The sequence below is a fragment of the Hyperolius riggenbachi genome, chromosome 5 (genome assembly GCF_040937935.1).
Source record: "Hyperolius riggenbachi isolate aHypRig1 chromosome 5, aHypRig1.pri, whole genome shotgun sequence".
NCBI classification, from domain to species: Eukaryota; Metazoa; Chordata; class Amphibia; order Anura; family Hyperoliidae; genus Hyperolius; species Hyperolius riggenbachi.
This window is the reverse complement of record NC_090650.1, coordinates 130,371,655-130,388,245: the sequence shown is the minus strand read 5'-3', so window position 1 is coordinate 130,388,245 and position 16,591 is coordinate 130,371,655. Positions and strand designations below refer to the sequence as shown.

The 16,591-nt window shown below is 47.8% G+C and overlaps 1 protein-coding gene across 4 annotated transcripts in view; it reads right to left on the bottom strand.

Annotated features, from left to right (window-relative positions):
- ENTPD3 (ectonucleoside triphosphate diphosphohydrolase 3) overlaps nt 1-16,591 on the bottom strand; it is a 72,062-nt gene that overhangs the window by 51,436 nt on the left and 4,035 nt on the right. The window contains exon 1 of one of the 4 annotated variants that reach the window (XM_068234481.1): nt 15,581-15,606. The exons of 1 other annotated variant lie outside the window; for it this stretch is intronic. The gene's annotated coding sequence lies outside the window, so the exon portion shown is untranslated. Of the gene's footprint in view, nt 1-3,162; nt 3,218-12,718; nt 12,796-15,580; nt 15,607-16,591 lie in introns of those variants that run through there. 2 more of the 4 variants (XM_068234479.1, XM_068234480.1) reach the window with 2 other exon arrangements.

Below are 16,591 nucleotides of genomic sequence, written 5' to 3'. Positions count from 1 at the left end.
AGAGCTTAGTCCCTTTTGCACTCAGAGGCAAAACAGCACATTCAACCAATTCACGGTGTGTGTTCAGGAAAATGCTGTGCATTTATTCTCTTAAAGGGTCACCCACTTTAGTACAAAAATTGGTGCTGATCTAGTTTAGAGCAAGAAATCTCATATGGAGCAGTTCTCCAATCACAGAACTCTCTAAAGCACAAAGCATTGTGATTGGGCAAATAGGGTGGGCATAGTATACTGCAACCTATCTGAAACTATCTATTGCTCTCTTCACACCATTACAGGCTGATCGATTTAATGCAACAAGACATTTATATTCTACAGGGTGGAGTGATCCCCACACCTCATAGAATTTATACATACATATGCTGGAAGCAATCACTCCCATTTCACAAACAGCTGACACAAGGCAGCTTTCTCAGTAACTGTGAGGAAACGCGGAAAAGCCGCCGCGTGTGCCAAGAGCTAGGCGGCTGACTCCGCGTTCTACGCAGCGGTTTGCACGCGTCTGGCTGTGTGGTGGAACGCGGAAAAGCCGCCGCATGTCCTGACAGCAAAGCTGCTGTTTGCATGCAGCAGCATGTGCTTGGTGTGGCTGGGTCTGTTAGTGCACCTAGACAGATGGAGAGCTATGCACGCGCGAGCCTGAATGCAGGACCTTTATACCAGCAGGGGAAGTGTCAGCTGATCAGGAAGGTCAGCTGACTCCTGTAGGACTCATGATTGGCTGAATGGTTCAGGCGGGGCAGCAGAGTCCAGCAACTATATATTCTGCTGCTTAGTCAGTTGCTGGTTGCCTGTCGTTGCAATCACTTCGTGGTAGCACGCAGACCCTTAGTCAGATCCGAAAGTGTGCCGGGACCAGCTGGAGCTGTAATCCTACACTTAGCTAGATTCTGTTGATAGTCTAAAGTACTAGTTTGATTGTGATTATCTGTTATGACTTTCTGCCTGTCTGACTACACTGCTTCTGTCTTCTGATCCTGTACTTTGTTTGTCTGTGAGTTGTCGACTTGGCCTTCCCGACCCTGAGAACTATCTCTATCGCTAGGAGATAGTTCATGCCTGTATGCAGGGCCGGCCCTAGACCTTTTGCCGCCTGAGGCAAAATTAGAAAAAAAATCGCCACCCCCCCCAGCTGTGGGGGGGGGGGGGGGCGCCAAGCTGGAGGGATAGCGGGCAGAAAGGGGGTATTGGGCCTAGCGGTGGGGAGGGGGGTGGGACCTCGCCGGGGTGGGACCTCGCCGGGGTGGGACCCCCCCCTCCCTTGCCCCCCTCCCTTGCCTGGGTCCCCCGATCTGCGCTCCTCCTCCAGCGTTAAGTACCAGCGTGCGTATGATTAAGAGGCAACGGGCGGGGGAATCACTCACCTCTTCCGCGTTCCATCGTGCGCTCCACTGACGTCACTTCCTGCAACGCCGGCCACTTACAATACAGTGGGCGGCGTTGCCGGAAGTGACGTCAGTGGAGCACACGATGGAACGCCGAAGAGGTGAGTGATTCCCCTGCCCGTTGCCTCCTAATCATATGCATGCTGGTACTTAACGCTGGAGGAGGAGCACAGATCGGGGAAGCCAGGCGAGGGAGGGGGGGTCCGACCCCCCTCCCCACCGCTAGGCCCAATACCCCCTTTCTGCCAGCTCGGCGGGCGGCCCCCAACATCCATGGACAGACGGGTGCCGCCCCCCCAGATCTGCCGCCTGAGGCAAATGTTTCACCCCGCCTCATGAGCGGGCCGGCCCTGCCTGTATGTGCTGGGCACCTGCTTCACAGGGCCAGTTCTGTATGTGCTGGGCACCTGCTCCATAGGGCCAGCTCTGTATCTGCTGGGCACCTGCTCACAGGGCCAGCTCTGTATTTGCTGGGCACCTGCTCCCCAGGGCCAGCACTGTATGTGCTGGGCACCTGCTTCACAGGGCCAGTTCTGTATGTGCTGGGCACCTGCTCCATAGGGCCAGCTCTGTATCTGCTGGGCACCTGCTCACAGGGCCAGCTCTGTATTTGCTGGGCACCTGCTCCCCAGGGCCAGCACTGTATGTGCTGGGCACCTGCTCCACAGGGCCAGTTCTGTATCTGCTGGGCACCTGCTCCCCAGGGCCAGCTCTGTATTTGCTGGGCACCTGCTCCTCAGGGCCAGTTCTGTATGTGCTGGGCACCTGCTCCATAGGGCCAGCTCTGTATCTGCTGGGCACCTGCTCACAGGGCCAGCTCTGTATTTGCTGGGCACCTGCTCCCCAGGGCCAGCACTGTATGTGCTGGGCACCTGCTTCACAGGGCCAGTTCTGTATGTGCTGGGCACCTGCTCCATAGGGCCAGCTCTGTATCTGCTGGGCACCTGCTCACAGGGCCAGCTCTGTATCTGCTGGGCACCTGCTCACAGGGCCAGCTCTGTATTTGCTGGGCACCTGCTCCCCAGGGCCAGCACTGTATGTGCTGGGCACCTGCTCCACAGGGCCAGTTTTGTATCTGCTGGGCACCTGCTCCCCAGGGCCAGCTCTGTATTTGCTGGGCACCTGCTCCTCAGGGCCAGCACTGTATGTGCTGGGCACCTGCTCCACAGGGCCAGCTCTGTATTTACTGGGCACCTGCTCCATAGGGCCAGCTCTGTATCTGCTGGGCACCTGCTCACAGGGCCAGCTCTGTATTTGCTGGGCACCTGCTCCCCAGGGCCAGCACTGTATGTGCTGGGCACCTGCTTCACAGGGCCAGTTCTGTATGTGCTGGGCACCTGCTCCATAGGGCCAGCTCTGTATCTGCTGGGCACCTGCTCACAGGGCCAGCTCTGTATTTGCTGGGCACCTGCTCCCCAGGGCCAGCACTGTATGTGCTGGGCACCTGCTCCACAGGGCCAGTTTTGTATCTGCTGGGCACCTGCTCCCCAGGGCCAGCTCTGTATTTGCTGGGCACCTGCTCCTCAGGGCCAGCACTGTATGTGCTGGGCACCTGCTCCACAGGGCCAGCTCTGTATTTACTGGGCACCTGCTCCATAGGGCCAGCTCTGTATTTGCTGGGCACCTGCTCCCCAGGGCCAGCGCTGTATTTGCTGGGCACCTGCTCCACAGGGCCAGCTCTGTATTTACTGCCCCAGGGCCCATCCTGTATTCATTGGGAACCTGCTCCTCAGGTTCCTCAAGCTTGTTACTATTCTTCTGTATTCTGATCTTGTACCTTGTCATTCTGATACCCTGTTGCCGAACCTCGGCTCGCTCTTAGACTCTGCATCTGACTCCTGATTCTGTACCCCGATATTTCTGATACCCTGTTGCCGAACCCTGCTTGTTTATTAGTCTCCGCCTCTGCATTCTGAATCTGTACTGTATTTGTCCGTGTGTTACGACCTGGCTTGCCTGACTTCGAGAACTGACCTTACTGTTAGAGGCAGTTCCCAGATCTGTTAGTGACACTCTCTCCTAGGTGTCACTCACGTTCTGTCCTTCCTACGCTCCGCCTGACTCCTCCCCCGGGAGAGTCCAGGCCTTCAGAAGGAATCTGTATTGCTGCCGTACTTCATACTGTACGGCACTTGTTTCTGAGGCTTAGTCCTCGAGGTATTACTGTTGCACCAAGCACTTACACTACTCAGGTGTTCAGAGGTTAGCGTTATATCGGATTATCGGTGATACTGCAGATCATCGATAATCGGGTATATTCTGCATTTTCGGTGATACTGCAGTTCACCGGTAATCAGACCCTCTCTCTGCTACACCGATCGTGACAGTAACACACTGTGAAGTGTTACCAGAGTAATCACAATTATGTGGGTGTACTGTATTTATAAAACACCTGAATTATATAGAGATGTTTTTGTTTTCTTAGAGGAAGTGGAGGCATGCTTTATAGCCCCACTCCAGCCACAAATGTTGTGTGTAGTAACCTACTGGCAGATCTTTGTATAAAAGCATAATCATTAGCCAATGCTAAATACATCACTTTTAAAGTATGTTGATCAGAAGCCCACAAACTTGCCACTTTCTGTAATATACAGACTGTCACTGCCATAGGCAGCAATGGTCTTAGAGAGATTCAATATGTGCCCTTCCCCTACCACAGGGGTGTCCAAACTTTTTAGGTGTCCAAACTTTTTAGGCCGAGGGCCATATCGCCGTTCTTGAGGGTGCTAGGGGGCCAAACTTGCAAAGTTAAACACAGTTTTAGCTGATTATTGTGAGGCCCAATATGCCCGTGACATTTTTACAAAAGAAAAAAAACATAGGGGGTCATATGGGCGGTAGAGGAGGGGGGGGCTGTGAGGGACTAGAGCCCGTTATATTAACGGGCTTGGTCCACTTAGTTAACCTCTTGCCGACCGCGTCACACCGATGGGCGTGGCCACGGCGGCAACCCCAGGACCGCCTAACGCCGACTGGCGTAAAGTCCTGAGGCCAGCTAATGCAGGAGATCGCGCGCATCTCCTGCTTGGGGGGCAGAGCTCCGCCCCGCCTTCAGTCTCCGAGCGGCTGTTGCCACTCGGGAGACTGTTAGACGGCGTGATCGCTGTCTATTTACATGTACAGCGCTGCGATTGGCAGCAGCGATGTACTGGGGACAGCCTTGTGACACCGCTGTCCCCCTGGGACACTGGAGAGCGATCGGCTCTCATAGGCAGAAGCCTATGACAGCCGATGGACATAATTGGCTGGCTGTGGGGAGGGAGGCAATATATTTAAAGAAACAGACACTTTTAATTAAAAAACAGTAACAAAAATATTTGTACAAAAAAATAAACAATGTGGGGGCGATCAGACCCCACCAACAGAGAGCTCTGTTGGTGGGGAGAAAAGGGGGGGGGGGAATCATTTTTTAGTTAATTAAATGTAATTATTTTAGTTAATGTTATACCTAGGGCACCTTTTATCTTAGCCATTAGTGCTGATACAGGATTGATTGAACCATTGCCTCCACTAGCTTTGCAGAAGGAAGGAAGAGTTCTTTAAATTGGCAACATGGTGGGTTTAAATGTATTCTGTTTTATTTAGTAAATGTACAGCTTCTTTAAAGGGAATCATTAAAACCAATGCCTGTAATACAAATAAAATATCAACCAAATAAAACTAGAAAATAGATAATGAATAACAATTAATAATACGAAGGTTTACAGAAAACCTCTCGTTTTTCACCCCCCGGAGTGTCTGAGCAGAGGGTAGTCGCAACACATTTAAGAGGAACCCAAGGTGTGAGACCTATAGAAGCGGTCATATTTATATGCTTTTAAACAATACCAGTTGCCTGGCAGTCCTGCTGATCTTTCTGGTCAGTAGGGTCTAAACCACGCATCTGAATTAAGCATGCTGCTAATCTTGTCAGATTTGTCATAGACATCTGATCTGCATGCTTGTTTAGGGGCTTTGGCTGAAAGTATTAGAGGCAGAGGATCAGCAGGGCAGCCAGACAATGTGCATTATTTAAAAGGAAATAAACATGTCAGACTCCATATCCCTCTCACCTCGGGTTCCCTTTAAAATGGATCTGAGATGAACTTTTACACATTGCTTAATTGGGTTCCTTTCATATTGTTTATAGGGCATTCCTCAAGCCAAATACTTTTTTGTTTTGTTTTAATACTGTAATTCCCTATAAACTAAACAAGCCACGCCCACATGTTTTCAGAGAGCCAAGGCACTTTCAGACAGTAGCAAGGGCTCATGGGAGCTCAGTCTGGGCAGGAGGAGGGGGAGGTATTACTAGCCAGAGATTTCAGAGGCAGAGGGGAGGAGGGAGGAGGAGGGGGATTAGGTTTTTTTTTGCTCAAGATGCAGATAAGCTTGCCTCTGTGTAATGTTTACAAACAAAATGGCTGCTGTGATTGTATCACAAGAAGAAAGAATCATATTCTTTTAAAGCTGTTTGCAGCAAGATTTGTTATCTAAACTTTAGATAAGATACAGTATATAGACAAGTTACTTGTTATAGTTAGTTTTTCATCTCGGATCCACTTTAAGGCCAGAGCTGTTCAGTCCCGTGCTTAGGACACCATCCTATCACTGCATCGCATTTGTAGCCCAGATACTTCTACAGTATATTGCCATTTGCTCCGGGTTATCATACGTTGCTGGAGAAGGTCATTACATTCCTGTACCATATTCTTATTAACAAAATCTTGCCAAGCTATTCTAGGAAGAGAGTTATTATGTTTGGCCAATGCTTGGAAACCTTATCATAAATTCTAAATTTAGCAAAGAAAAAGCTGTGATGATATGAAAGTGAAGGCGATTAATGGTGGTGAACTGTAGCATCACCTGTAGATATGTTATTGTCTGTAGACTCAGCTCTGCTGGCATCAGCTTGAACGCTACAATGTCTCGTATATCCTGGAATAAGCTGGGCTGTAATCCAAGCCAACCAATAAGTCCTAAAGTAAATGCACCTTAACAATATGTGGGTTGTTTAACCACTTGAGGACCACAGTCTTTTCGCCCCTTAAAGGGACACTTAAGTCAAAAAAAAAAATGAGTTTTACTCACCTAGGGCTTCCAATATCCCCCTGCAGCTGTCCGGTGCCCTCGCCGCCTCCCTCCGATCCTCCTGGCCCCGCTGGCAGCCACTTCCTGTTTCGGTGACAGGAGCTGACAGGCTGGGGACGCGAGTGATTCTTCGCGTTCCCAGACACATTAGCACTCTCTATGCTGCTATATGGTATATGATATATGCTATAGCAGCATAGATGTTGCTATTGTGGCCAAGAACACGAAGAATCACTCGTGTCCCCAGCCTGTCAGCTCCTGTCACCGAAACAGGAAGTGGCTGCCGGCGGGGCCAGGAGGATCGGAGGGAGACGGCAAGGGCACCGGACAGCTGCAGGGGGCTATTGGAAGCCCCAGGTGAGTAAAACTCATTTTTTTTGTTTGACTTAAGTGTCCCTTTAAGGACCAGAGTCTTTTTTTCCATTCAGACCACTGCAGCTTTCACGGTTTATTGCTCGGTCATACAACCTACCACCTAAATGAATTTTACCTCCTTTTCTTGTCACTAATACAGCTTTCTTTTGGTGCTATTTGATTGCTGCTGCGAGTTTTACTTTTTATTATATTCATCAAAAAAGACATGAATTTTGTCAAAAAAAATGACTTTTTTAACTTTCTGTGCTGACATTTTTCAAATAAAGTAAAATTTCCTATACATTTGAGCAGAGCAGGGACAAGGTCCTCCAGCACCCAAGGCTGAGACACCAAAGTGCGCCCCTCCATCCCTCCCACCTCAGCTGTCACACACGGATTGCTATTAGACTAAGAGGGCCACAGGGCCCACAACCTCCCCAACACCTTAATATCTAGTTATCTGGCTTGCAGTCACTGCTATGTATCCCCTTTTCTTATTTCTTTCTGCTTCATACACAATTAGGAATGACAGCTGAATGAATTGTGCGCCCCCTCCTACACTGCGCCCTGAGGCTGGAGCCTCTCCAGCCTATGCCTCGGCCCGGCCCTGCATTTGAGCATGAAAGTTATTCTGCTACATGTCTTTAATAAAAAAAAACAACATTCAGTGTATATTTATTGGATTGGGTAAAAGTTATAGCATTTACAAACTATGGTGCCAAAAGTGAATTTTCCCATTTTGAAGCAGCTCTGCCTTTTCTAACCACCTGTCATGTTTCATGAGGTGCTAAAATTCCAGGATAGTATAAATACCCCCCAAATGACCCCATTTTGGAAAGAAGACATCCCAAAGTATTCAGTGAGAGGCATGGTGAGTTCATAATAGATTTTATTTTTTGTCACAAGTTAGCGGAAAATGACACTTTGTGACCAAAAAAAAAAAGTTTCCATTTCTTCTAACTTGTGACAAAAAATAAAATCTTCTATGAACTCACCATACTCCTAACGGAATACCTTTGGGTGTCTTCTTTCTAAAATGGGGTAATTTGTGGGGTTCCTATACTGCCCTGGCATTTTAGGGGCCCTAAACCGTGAGGAGTAGTCTTGAAACCAAATGTCGCAAAATGACCTGTGAAATCCTAAAGGTACTCATTGGACTTTGGGCCCCTTAGCGCACTTAGGGTGCAAAAAAGTGCCACACATGTGGTACCGCCATACTCAGTAGAAGTAGTATAATGTGTTTTGTGGTGTATTTTTACACATACAGATGCTGGGTGGGAGAAATATCTCTATAAATGACAATTGTTTGATTTTTTTTTTTACACACAGTTGTCCATTTACAGAGAGATTTCTCCCACCTAGCATGGGTATGTATAAAAATACACCCCAAAACACATTATACTACTTCTTATGAGTACGGTGATACCACATGTGTGACACTTTTTTGCAACCTAGGTGCGCTAAGGGGCCTAACGTCTTATTCACAGGTCATTTTGAGGCATTTGGATTCTAGACTACTCCTCACGGTTTAGGGCCCCTAAAATGCCAGGGCAGTATAGGAACCCTAAGGGTGACCCCATTTTAGAAAGAAGACACCCCAAGGTATTCTGTTAGGAGTATGGTGAGTTCTTAGAAGATTTTTTTTTTGTCACAAGTTAGCGGAAAATGACACTTTGTGAAAAAAAAACAATACAAATCAATTTCCGCTAACTTGTGACAAAAAATAAAATCTTCTATGAACTCATCATACACCTAAAAGAATACCTTTGGGTGTCTTCTTTCTAAAATGGGGTCACTTGTGGGGTTCCTATACTGCCCTGGCATTTTAGGGGCCCTAAACCGTGAGGAGTAGTCTGGAAACCAAATGCCGCAAAATGACCCTTGAAATCCTAAAGGTACTCATTGGACTTTGGGCCCCTTAGCGCAGTTAGGGTGCAAAAAGTGTCACACATGTGGGCAGGGGAGGACTGGGACCTTTTGGCCTGGAGGGAAAACACAAACTAGAGGCCCATTTTCACAGCAGCCCGGGCCTAAATTACATCACACACGTGCCCCACGTGCTATATGCCAAAAGTCGCATGGCAAATACAGCTAGGACACATGAGGGACAGCGTGACAGGTAAAGTATAATGCACTGGCAATGGGGGGGGGGGGCACATAAAACATTTTGAGTTACAACGGCCAGGGTTTCCGTCGCATTCATTGTTTGTGATTATCGCACTCGATCGACCACATCAGCCAGAGATTTCCCAGCATCTCAGATCGATACTTTCAACCAATTTCAACCCGAAATCAGACAGATATTTTCCCACGGACCCTGCAGACAAGCCTCTGCTCTGCATCATGCTGTTTATATTTACCAACATGCCCACCCTCTAATTACCCTGTAATTAGGCATTGATTTCCCTCGGCCAGCCTAGTGGTTCGTATTACCTTATACAAAAACATGTACCAGGCACTGTACCAGCCCTAAATCATTAAATGAGAGGCAGCCTGGGGGGAAATTTCCCCCCTTCCCCCCTGGCCAGTCCTCCCCTGCATGTGGGGCCTGATTCACAAAGCGGTGCAAACACTTTGCACGCCTGTGAAAAGCCCTTTATCACGCCTAAACTTAGTTTAGGCGTGATCTGAAGGAATTCGCGCGAACTCCCGCGTGCAAAGTTTTGCGCACGTAGCGTGGAGCGCTACGCGCGCAGCGCACCGTGCTTCGCGCGAAGTGCCCATTAAGCTCTATGGGACTTTGCGGGTACGCGTACGAGTTCGCGCGAGTTAGAGCACAAAGCGGTGATAACTTTGCTGGTGCAAAGGTTATCACGCCTAAAGTCTTTTAGGCGTGATAACTGAGTTATCACCGCTTTGTGAATCAGGCCCCTGGTATCGCCATACTCGGGAGAAGTAGTATAATGTGTTTTGGGGTGTATTTTTACATATAACCATACTGGGTGGGAGAAATATCTCTGTAAATGACACAGTTTTGATTTTTTTTTAACACAATTGTCCATTTACAGAGAGATTTCTTCCACCCAGCATGAGTATGTGTAAAAATATACCACAAAACACATTATACTACTTCTCCTAAGTACGGCGATACCACATGTGTGACACTTTTTTTGCAGCCTAGGTGCGCTAAGGGGCCCAACGTCCTATTCACAGGTCATTTTGAGGCATTTGTTTTCTAGACTACTCCTCACGGTTTAGGGCCCCTAAAATGTCAGGGCAGTATAGGAACCCCACAAGTGACCCCATTTTAGAAAGAAAACACCCCAAGGTATTCCGTTAGGTGTATGGTGAGTTCATAGAATTTATTTTTTGTCACAAGTTAGTGAAAAATGACACTTTGTGAAAAAAACAATAAAAATCAATTTCCGCTAACTGTTGACAAAAAATAAAATCTTCTATGAACTCGTCATACACCTAACAGAATACCTTGGGGTGTCTTTTTTTCTAAAATGGGGTCACTTGTGGGGTTCCTATACTGCCCTGGCATTTTACGGGCCCAAAACCGTGAGTAGTCTGGAAACCAAATTTCTCAAAATGACTGTTCAGGGGTATAAGCATCTGCAAATTTTGATGACAGGTGGTCTATGAGGGGGCAAATTTTGTGGAACCGGTCATAAGCAGGGTGGCCTCTTAGATGACAGGTTGTATTGGGCCTGATCTGATGGATAGGAGTGCTAGAGGGGTGACAGGAGGTGATTGATGGGTGTCTCAGGGGGTGGTTAGAGGGGAAAATAGATGCAATCAATGCACTGGGGAGGTAATCGGAAGGGGGTCTGAGGGGGTCTAAGGGTTTGGCCGAGTGATCAAGAGCCCACACGGGGCAAATTAGGGCCTGATCTGATGGGTAGGTGTGCTAGGGGGTGACAGGTGGTGACAGGAGGTGATTGATGGGTGTCTCAAGGTGTGATTAGAGGGGGGAAATAGATGCAAGCAATGCACTGGTGAGGTGATCAGGGCTGGGGTCTGAGGGTGTTCTGAGAGTGTGGGCAGGTGATTGGGTGCCCTAGGGGCAGATAGGGGTCTAATCTGATGGGTATCAGTGACAGGGGCTGATTGATGGGTGATCAGTGGGTGATTAGATGGCAGAACAGATGTAAACAATGCACTTTGGAGGTGATCTGAGGGTAGGTCTGGGGCAATCTGATGGTGTGGGTGGGTGATCAGATTGCCCGCAAGGGGCAGGTTAGGGGCTGATTGATGGGTGGCAGTGACAGGCGGTGATTGATGGGTGGCAGTGACAGGGGGTGATTGACAGGTGATCAGTGGGTTATTACAGGGAAGAACAGATGTAAATAATGCACTGGCGAATTGATAAGGGGGGTCTGAGGGCAATCTGAGCATGTGGGCGGGTGATTGGGTGCCCGCAAGGGGCAGATTAGGGTCTAATCTGATGGGTAACAGTGACAGGTGGTGATAGGGGGTGATTGATGGGTAATTAGTGGGTGTTTAGGGTAGAGAACAGATGTAAACACTGCACTTGGGAGGTGATCTGACGTCGGATCTGCGGGCGATCTATTGGTGTGGGTAGGTGATCAGATTGCCCGCAAGGGACAGGTTAGGGGCTGATTGATGGGTGGCAGTGACAGGGGGTGATTGATGGGTGGCAGTGACAGGGGGTGATTGACAGGTGATCAGTGGGTTATTACAGGGAAGAACAGATTTAAATAATGCACTGGCGAATTGATAAGGGGGGGTCTGAGGGCAATCTGAGCGTGTGGGCGGGTGATTGGGTGCCCGCAAGGGGCAGATTAGGGTCTAATCTGATGGGTAACAGTGACAGGTGGTGATAGGGGGTGATTGATGGGTGATTGATGGGTAATTACTGGGTGTTTAGAGTAGAGAACAGATGTAAACACTGCACTTGGGAGGTGATCTGATGTCGGATCTGCGGGCGATCTATTGGTGTGGGTGGGTGATCAGATTGCCCGCAAGGAGCAGGTTAGGGGCTGATTGATGGGTGGCAGTGACAGGGGGTGATTGATGGGTGATTGACAGGTGATTGACAGGTGAACAGTGGGTTATTACAGGGGGGATAGAGGCATACAGTACATTGGGGGGGGGGGGGGGGGGGTCTGGGGAGAATCTGAGGGGTAGGGGGGGGTGATCAGAAGGGAGCAGGGGGCAGTTTAGGGTTAAAAAAAACCCCAACATTGACAGAAAGTGACAGGGAGTGATTGATGGGTGATTAGGGGGGTGATTGGGTGCTAACAGTGGTCTGGGGGTGGGAAGGGGGGGGGTCTGAGGGGTGCTGTGGGCGATCAGGGGGCAGGGGGGGGGAAAATCAGTGTGCTTGGGTGCAGACTAGGGTGGCTGCAGCCTGCCCTGGTGGTCCCTCGGACACTAGGACCACCAGGGCAGGAGGCAGCCTGTATAATAGGCTTTGTATACATTACAAAGCCTATTATACATTGTGTCAGCGGCGATCCGGGTGCTAGTAACCCGCCGGCGCTTCCGAACGGCCGGCGGGTTACAGTGTGAGGGGGGTGGAGCCAGTCGCCGGTGGCTGATCGCGTCACGAATGATCGCCGCATAACCACGCCTGCTGCCGCCTCCCCTGATGGGTGTATTGCGGTCGTTTAGGCCCAGTCTTTGCCGCCGCCCATCGGCTGGGGGCGGTCGGCAAGTGGTTAATGAAGAGGAAGCTGAGTCTGGCTGAGTAGTCAGGCAGGGAGAAATGTGACCTTTATCAGTGTAAGGTGTTGATTTTAAGGATTCTGTGCATCAGTTCAAGGTATGGATTTTAAAGGACTGCTATTGGTAAAAAATTTCAAATTTCAAATACATACATATAAAATGTTCATTTCTCCTACAGTAAATGCACTATAAATCACTTTTTCCTATGTTGCTGCCCTTATGGTGGGTAGTAAAAAGCTGATAGATCTCCCTTCACTGGAGACTCTCAGTATTACCTTTTATTCTTTACAAAAGCACTCTCTGGAAAGGGTCTATACAAAGATGCCAATCAGCCTCCCTATTCACTTGCTCACTATTTCAGCAGTTAGACTGAGCAACTGCAGTTCAGTAAGTGGTTTTGTAAATAAAGACTGAGTAGCTCTCATGAGAAAATAGACTAGTCCAAAAACCTTTCAGATGTTAACTATCTACTGTAAGTGACATATGAAAAAAGTAATTTATAGTGCATTTTACTCTGGGAAGAATGTACATTTATATGTACATTCACGCGGTCACATGACTACAAACACTTTAAAGAGGGGGGTGCTTGGGCACCCAGAGCCTGCAGCCCCACCGCACGTGTCTGATATATATATACTGTTTTTCTGATATTTTTTTTTCTTCATTTCATTCTTTGATGCAAAAAATGACTAATGAAATACTCCACAAAAAATCGCTAAAACAGGAATTGGAATTTCTGCTGAATCGGAAATTTCCAACCATGCCTACAGTCAGTGAGTTTGAGTTCAATTACTAATGCTGTAAAGCGTGACCAAGAGCCCCTGTTACTTTTTCAAAATCCCTTTACTTATCACCACTTTTGTGAGGTTGCAAATGGGGAACAATAAGAGGAAGACAGAAACTATTGCCCAAGGGAGTTGTACATGAAAGAGAGGCATTACTGTACATGAGCATTACACATGTAAAGAGGGGCTGCACAAAAATGATAGTTTGGTAGCTGGGGTGGAGGTAGTATCATAAGGGAGTGGGCCTAGGGGTGGAAAAAGTATAAATTCAGCCTTGTATATAAATCAGTGCTTCTGAGGAAACAAGCTAATAATGTTGCTTCCTGTGGTGGGTTAGCAATCACTCTACAGGTTAGCAATTACTTCATGTTTCTGCAAAGTGTTCTTTCTGTAAAATGCCAGTTTCTGTTATGTTTTCTTCAGGGCTGGCTTAAGGGGCTCCGGGGCCCTGGGGCAAATTGAATGGGGGGTCTCCTGCCCGAATACCCCCCTCCCGGCGATCCTCCATCTCCTCTTTGATCCGGCACCCGTTATTTGTAAACACGCGCCGGGTCATAGAGGAGGTGGAGGACAACATGCAAGAGTGCACGAATTGTGCCGTCTGCCGGAAGAGGTGAGTAATTGCTCCTGCAGCTTGTTAGCAAGGGCCCCCGGGGAGCAGAGCAACTGGGGTAGCTGGCAATATTTAGCAGGGCTAGTGGCGCGGGGCCACTGCAAATGCCCCCTTTGCCTCTATGGGAGCGCCGGCCCTGGTTTTCTTGTAACAGTGAGTATGAACTAGAAAAGTCTTCTTGCTCTACACTATATATACATCTGCCTGCAAGATGTCAGCCATCACTCCACAGTCAATCATTCTTGTGGCATATCAGTTCTTATTTTGATCTCCCTGCATCATTTCAGGAATCATTTCTCCTTTCTAAAATGTAATACTTATTTTGTCTTTCTAAAACAGTAATCATTACATTTTGTTTTATGTAAGTGGTGACACCGAGATGCTCATTAAAGAAGTGAAATGTAATTTCATTTTTCTTCCATTGTTGAAGTAGGAAGATGTGGTGGCCACATTCCATGAGACATATCACAGCTTTTTTTTAGTGGAAAAGAAAGTCTGTACTCCATAAAGCCATTCAAAAAATGTGTCACAACTATATAAATGCATGAATAATTTGCTACTGATATGTGCTGGTCTTTTTGTACTATCATGGAATAATAGACACCTACACAGATGATGTCTCTTGGATCCCATTGACAAACAGCCTACTACCATTAGGCACAGCCTGCATCTGATGATCAGAACTGTTTCTAAACACTCAGTATAGGAAAGATCAATTATATAAATTACAACTCAATTCAATTCTAATTTCCTGATTGATGTCTATCAATGTTCCATACGTTTTGGGTACACAAAAAGAAAATCCCCTCTAAATAAATATGGAAAATAAATATGGAAAGAGGGCAATTCAAAGCAAGATCATTTGAGGGGAAAGTTATATAAATAATTCTTATTGATTTATAAAGCACCAACATATCCCATGGCTTGGTACAGAGTAAGAAACAAACATAGATATCAATACACAGTACAGTAAGATACATGTGCTACAGCACAAATGGACCAACAGGATCAATTTCTGATGTAGCAATGAGTGCAGCTCCAATACTGCGGGTCAGTGATAGGGATCTAAGAAGAAGAATTTAAAAGTTGCAATCATATAATAAAAATCAAGGTCTGCCGATGGCGGAGATGGACGAAACACGTAATGACACAATAGCACGGTGACACTGGATCGACCTCTCAACTGGTTCCTCTCCTGGTAGATTTGTGTACTCCAATTTACACCCATACTGCTGGCCACGGCTTGAGATGGAAGGACGGAACTGGGCACCACTGGAGGGAAATCCTTGATTTTATTATATGCCTGCAACTTGCACATTCTAGTAAGTGCAATATGGTTTTGTGATTTAAAATAAAAACGGTTAAAGCACAATAGCGCACTCCTTGTTCTCCTTCTTACATAACAATACAGACACTGGTATACACCAAATATAGACACTGGTACATAACAGAATTGGTAGGCATACTGTAGTAATTACAGTGACAAATGTAACATGATCAAAATGTATAGCAAATTCCAAGACACAAATGGAATGTACTAAGCTTAACAAAAAAACTGCTTGTCCAGCCTCTCTATTAAGTGTATCCCTTTTAGTTGCCTGCTCTCATATTGTTCTCGTATGTCATATATTCTGAAATATCTGCAGTGCATTCAGGAATACTGTACTGCAATCAACTCTCCTGGCTGAACTGACCATCAACTCTCCACATCTTTACATGCCCGGTGTGCCCATACTTACCATCCTAGAGGTGCACTGATTTCACAGCCCCTGGACATGGCATGCATGTAGCATCACTTTATATGACCTTTCTTTGCTGGTCCAACAGGAAACAATAGATAATGGGGGACAAAAAAAGCAGACATATCACTACTAGGCAGGTGATGCTGGGGGAAACCTGGAAATCTAAGTGTACATATCTTAGGTAATGCAGTTGACTCAATGCCCTTAAGGCTAGGCCCACACTGGTCCGCTTGCAGATCGGATCCATTTCAAACTGATACGTTTTTCCAAACTTTTTTTTTCTCCCCCGTCTTTCCTGAAAATGCATTTTGTAGCATACGTTTCCAGACTGTAAAAACGTATGCCCAGCAGTGGGGGGAGAGGGGGTCGCCATGCTGGAGATGGTAGCAGCCAGGACGGGGGGCAGCGGTCGGCAGGGAGGGGTGTCACCCCCCCTCCCTCACCTGGGTCCCCTGTCCCCGCTCCCCCTCCAGCTACTTTGCGCAAAACCTGTGAAATCTATAGCGGCAGTGAGCAGGGAGCTTATCTTCTTCTTCCGCACGCCGCTTGACTTCTTGCAATGCCGCCCTCTATACTTCAGCTGCCGCTATACATTTTAGGTTTTGTGCATAGTAGCTGGAGTGGGAGTGGGGATGGAGGACCCAGGTGAGGGAGAGGGGGCGACCCCCTTCCCCGCCGACTGCTGCCCCCCCCCCCCCGTCCTGGCTGCTACCTCCTCTAGCATGGCGATCCACTCTCCCCCCCACAGGCTGTGGCACAGAAATGTATCCGTTTCCGTTTCTGTGTCCAAAATTGCCTGTGTAGAGGGGGATCCGTTTTCCTACTCCCCTTCACTACCCATCCGTGTAGCCAGATCCATGTCCGGTCCGGGAAAATGCTGAAAATCCGGACCATCCGTTCAGGTTTTTAAAACGGATCCCCCTGAACGCAGACTGATCCGTTTTTTTTGTTGGGTGAAGACAGCTGCTATTTTTGACATTGGTATCCGTGGCTCCGGTTTTGATCCGT